The sequence below is a fragment of the Tetrao urogallus genome (assembly GCF_951394365.1).
Source record: "Tetrao urogallus genome assembly, chromosome: 16".
Classification (NCBI taxonomy): domain Eukaryota; kingdom Metazoa; phylum Chordata; class Aves; order Galliformes; family Phasianidae; genus Tetrao; species Tetrao urogallus.
The window spans coordinates 4,246,357-4,252,399 of record NC_136829.1 but is presented as its reverse complement, the minus strand read 5'-3'; positions in this window follow the sequence as shown (position 1 = coordinate 4,252,399).

The following is a 6,043-nucleotide window of genomic DNA, read 5'->3' as shown; positions in this document are numbered from 1 at the left end:
CAATTTTATTTCCTACTTCCAGGACAGCTGGCTGTGAGTGCGAAAGTGCACATGTGAACAGGGGAGTCAGTAACAGGCATCAATTATCATTATGTAGTAGAATTTGTGGGATTATAATTATTCATAAATAAAAAGCTCTCCAAACACCCTGCAAACAAAGCTACAGCTGTTCTACAACAAAGAGGAGCAGCACCTCTTGAAGATGGTAAAACATTTGTTTCTCCTGGATTTGCTCTTTCTTTTGATCACATCTATGTTTTGGAGGAGAGACAATCTGGTGCTGCCATGGTACTAATTGTGCACTTCTGGTGAGATCCATGACTGGCTGTGGCACGTTACCAGCAGCTGTGATCCTTAGTTTCACTAATAAGACTGTTACGTACTGAAGACTGAAAAAGGATGCTTCCAAAAGTGGGACATAAATCCTGTATTTAATAACTGCAGTTAAACACATCTATGCAACACAAGAAAATGTCTTTCCCTGGAAAATAATATGGGATGGATAGCAGTCTTTCAGCTGTGCAGTTGGATGGGGAGATAGCTGTCCCTTACAGGACTGGTGGTAATGCAGGAACAAATGTGTAGGTTGCTGTTGATCAGAATAAAACAAGCATTCACTTTGTTGGACAACCTATATATCAAACAGTTAACCAAGGAAATGTTCTGAAGGATCTTTAGTAATCTGATCTGGCCACATGAAAAGCTCTTTCTGGAGGCATCTGTGTGAACACGACTGTCAAAGCAAAAATTAAGCTGTGTGGTGAAACAGGGGTCTGTGCATGCATCCATCTGGACACTACGGTGGCAGCAGACTGAGCTGTTACCGCTCTGTTTTCAGCCCACACAGTGTGGTTGCTGTGGACTGAAGAGAGCCAAAGGGAGAGCAGAGCATTGCACTGTGTCACTGCATAGCTGTCGTGTGACCTGAGCTCCAGTGAGACTGCACTTCTGGGAGACGAGTGCAGGAAGAGTTTTCCTTTGCAGCAGTGCTGAAATACCTCACAGGAGGGATCCTGCTGTGCAGTCACAGGGAGCAGAACATGCACTGCTTCTGAGAATCCTGACATCCCTTTTTTATACTGTTTTTAAGCATCGTTGGATATTTATTCATGTGGCAGAAGCAGGGCTGCCCTGCAAGTGTATACTCAAAGTATTTTGTTTGCCAATTCCTAGCTGCACTAGTGACAAGCTCCAGTGTTATTTCTGTTTAACTGAATTCTCTTCCAATTGCAGTCTGAGCTTTTCCGCCTGTTTGTGTTTCTCAGGCTGATGTTTAGCTATCCCCGTTCATTATCGTATTCATTATCTCCAAACTTTGATTTTTATTGTCAAAGCACTTCATTTTCTGGCTCATCTGTCTGTGTGGTTAACTTCTCCCGGCGATAAACATCCATGAGAAATGGGTGAGCCATAGGTTGTTCCTTCTAACCTGTTGTGAATATGGTGTATGTTGCTGATGTCTTGAAATTATGCATATATTAGAGACAGTCTGCTTTTTTTTTCTGGTTAAGACGATGCAGATGCACTGCCTAAAGGGCTCATCTTCATAGGGATTTTTTTTTTAAAGAACCTAATAGTGCATAAAAAAGGAAAAAAAAACGGTCAACCCCTAACCCAGAGCCCCGGTGTCAGGACTTCTTGAGATGCTTCTTCTTTCCTTTTATTGTTTTTAAATCGGCCCTAAAAGGCCCTGATTGTCATTCTTGAGGTTGGATGCTCCATGTCTCTTGAAACATGGAGCTGCTTTAACATTGGGCATTAAAAATCAAAGGTACCTTTTCACCTGTTGCTTCTGGATGTCTTTGTTGCAGTGATGAAGCTCAGTGCAGAGCAAAAACCAGAGGTGTTAGGAATTGCCTGCTGTGTCATAGCATCTTAAGAAAGACTGAAGAACCTGTTCCTGCTCAAAGATGCTTTGCAGGCTAAAATGCAGCCTTCCAAATCCTTGCATTTTTCTTCTCTTATCACGTGCTAAATTTTTGAAAAATATTTTCTACCATAACAGATGGAAAACACTGCATTGATGCTTCTGTGAACAGCAGTGTGGGTTTTTTGTGGCTTTACTTTCTTTTTTGAACACTAAACAGTGTGAATCAGTGCTGTGACAAACACGCTTGGAGAACCTCACAAGACAAACATCAGTTCTCAAATATACATGGAAATGTTTAATAAATAAATTAAATAAATAAACCAAACAAAAAAAAACCAGTAACAAAAACCATCTCTTGCCATGTGATGGATATCCTTTCTTTTTTTTTTTTTTTCCCCTAATTTTGTACCAAAGAGCTGTTGTAAACCTGCTTCTGGACGCTGGCTTTTCATAACTTTTTGGTTGTTTTTTCTTTTTTTTTTTTACAGATTTTCAATTCTGTATTTAAAATTCATTTAACCGGTGGAACAATAAAAATGCAGTCAAACTGCTTGGCTCCAGTTTCATTGGAGGAATAAGTTAGCCCAGTAAATGACAGCAGTCTGTGAAAGCCAGGAGGATTTGCCTCTTGCCTTAGGGGAGATGGACGTACCTGGAGTCCACGTGAGTTTGGCTTTCGTGTTGCAGCTTCAGCTGCAGTTCCTCTTTGGATGGTCTGCGGGGTAGCTGTGCAAGGTAATCCAGGAGGAGGAAGAGGTCAATATTGGGTTCAGAAAGCACAGAGGAAGTTTGTAGCTGCTCTCTTGACGGTGGGCTGAAGTCCCTTCCGCAAGCGCTACATGTGAGCAACTTCTGAAGGATGAAATTGTATTGTAAGGAGGGACAGGTGTCCACATGTCCACATCCCATGAGGGGTCTTCCACGTTCCCTCAGTCCTTTCTCTGCTGATCTGTGCTCAGTTGCACACATGCTTGAGGGGCAGGCCGTTTTGGCAGAGAAGAGCAGGAATCTAGCTGAAATAGTGTAGTTTGGTTATAGGTAACCTTTAAGTGTTTGATATTCAGTGGTGAAACATGGCATAAATCCACTGCTATTTCTTTTAAAACGATAAAAATAGCATTCTGTCCAGTCTTACTGATAGGACAGTAGGACTTGCTGTGCTGTCTCGAGACAAAAGGAATGAGGGGAGGATCCAAGTGGCAGTAGAAAGCTTGCAAAGCAGTTATCTGAGGAAAACACCAGCTTATTGAGCTCATTTCACCCATTCATCTTCAGTAGTATCAAAGTGCTAATCTCTCTCATCCTCAAGGGCATTTTTTGACTGATCATTACACAGCTATCTCCCCTGCTCAGAACAAAAGCCCAGTATTTATTCTGTGTGCAACTTAGTCGGGTGTGCTGAGATAACACTGCGTAGTAAAAAAAGCATCTTGCCAATGCTGGTTCAAGTTAGCGTGGATGAAGTGGAACTGAAACGCCACATCTCTAACAGTAAGTAGTTTGTGTCAAGAGAAAACAAACTCTGCAGCATTACACGATCTTTACAGGAACAAGGGGAGTTTGAACACTAGGAGGGAAATGCCAGATGAGAACAAATAAATAGGCTTCCCAGAGCAAAATAAGTAAATGACGGCAAACAGTTGAAAACAAACAAGAAGAGTTGCATTTGATTAAGTCCATTGCTTTCCTTTCCTAGTGCACTCTTTGTCTGTTGAAAACAAAGCAAATGGCATCTGTGTTTGCCTGCTGCATTGTGTCTGTGGGGATGAAACTTTCAAGCTCCCTACAAATCCTGTCTGGCTCTACACACCAGGGCTGTGTGTGCAAGCTAGTGCCTGGTTTGGAGACAGACACAGTTGGATGTGTTTACAGTGACATGGTTATAACTCAGGTTCTTACAGTGCATGGCCACATCTTAGCCTTGAAATGTTCATGTAGTCACTGCATTTTTAGCCAATGGGGCAATGGATGCGTGCTTGGATCTCTCTCGGGTGCACCACCAGTGTGCTGTCTCTTCTGCCTGACTTGTGGGGCTGAAGTCCCCCTGTAGGGCAGCTCCTATTTCCTAGAAGGGTTCACCCAATTCCTGCCTGCCTTCTCCTTGGAGAAAGAACTAAGGCCATAGGTGAATATTTTGAGATATTATATAGAGAACTGTTTTCCCCCTTGGTTTTGTCATTGAACTCCATCTAAGGGAAAATAAAAACAACAAGAAGTGGTAAAAATCCATTTTTCTTTAGCTCTTGGTAGGAAACCTGAAGTGGTGATGGACGCTGCCATGTGTCTTGTCCTTACTTTCCTGGATGGTATGTTCTGAAGAGGTAAACAGCAAATAGGGGATAAAAGAGGGAAAGAGGAAGAAAACGCATAGGAATGGAAGATGTAGCTGTACTTCTTGTAGCGTGCTTCTTTTTGTTGTTGGGTTTTTGGTTGTTCTCCCTTCCCACCTTTGGCTTTGGAAGCAATGTGAATGCATGTGAGTTCTGCTGTTCTTGCTTTGCTCATCCCAAGCCTTGTTAAAGACAATGGAAACCTTCTCCAGTGCTTCCCTATCCTTTGCTGAAAACCAAAGGCAGGCTCCTCTTGCCTCCAGTATTTGCTACCTTGCAAATGAAGTCTAAGGACAGGTTCTGCTTGTGACCAGAGAGGAAGCAACTTCCATGGGTGTTGGAGTAGGATGTTGGGACGTTACCTCAATGCAGCAGGGTCTTGCAGCTGGTAAGGTAATCATGCGAGTGAAGAACAGGCTCCTCCACTGCTAGAGGAGCTGAATCTGACTCTTAATGTGGTTGCAGGTGGACATGTGCTAGCACAGTGACTGCTACAGAGGAGAAAGAGCACTGCTATATCCCCTGATTTGTGATTTGAGGCTCAGCCTCAGACTCTGACAGTCAGGGTTTGGTTTATGTGCAGAGATTACAACTGGTTTGTGGTTTTGATGGGAAAGAGATTTGGGCAGGATTTTTTTTGTTTGTGATCAGAAAGTATTCTTAGATGTAGGAGAAAGACCCGTATATCTGAAACCGAATATTTGGAGCCTCATTTGGAATTTTAACAGCATCAGGAAGTGGGGTGGGGTGTAACCCACCTGTGTTACCTCCTGTCTCAGCAATTTGTGTTTGCCTTGTCACTGCAAGCAGAGGAAGATGCTGTGCTGCTGATCACCTACGCTGATGGCTCAATGTTAAACCATTATCTGGACACAAGAGGCAGTCAAAAAGTGGAATAATTGCTTTTTACTTATAACAAACCAGCAGAGCTGTCCCAGGGTTTCAAGAGAGACAATTAAAGATATTGCATTGTTTTCTTCAACAGGAGAAATAGACCTGGGGTTCCCTAATAGCCCTCCTGGTTCAGTGCTGTGCTCTGAGCGCGTTGTTGTGGGTTGCATTTATTATGAGCCACTTACTATTATCCCTAATTATTTAGCTGGGGGGAGGTCTCTCTCAAACAGGCGAATTTGTGACTTGATGAACACTCAGCTGTCTGTATTTAAGATAAAATTACTGTAATTAACAAATCGATCAACCCTACTTTCACTCTGCTGGCTGGGACAGAACAAACGGGCTAAATGAGGCATATTTAGTACAAAGGTAGAGAAAGAGGTTTGCCGACTTCAGGATACACAGGCTTACAGCTTTTTCACACACTGCTTTCAATGATAATGTCACATAATTGTCTCTCGTTAGATAATTTTATCTCCAACAAAAAAGCACTCATGCTGTGCTCTCTGCAGCTCTGCCCAGTGAGGCAATTGTGGCTGCTGCATGGCCAGCTGGGTTGTTTTCTTAAATCCAAATCTCGACAGGGCTGGACTGGATTCTGTGGGTGCTCTCCTGTGCCTGACCTTCACACCCTTCCTCCCAGTGATGTTACACCAGCAGAAGTCATCCCCAGAAGAGCTCTTCTGCAGCTGCAGGTTTGCCCTGGGTTTTGTGAGGCTGCCCCTGGTACATCACAAGTGAATTGAAATAGACCAGGGTGCAGGACAGTCATCGGGCTTTGTGATTTGATTCACAGTTGTTTCCTAATGAAAGCAAATGCTTCGAGTCACGTGCTGTCTAGAGCTGCAAGGATTTGTCCCTGTTTAAGCTTCTGAGGTATGTCTAGGTGCTTTGGCAAGATTATGCTGTCGTCAGCCCATCCCAGCTGCCTCTGTGTGTGTGGCATCTA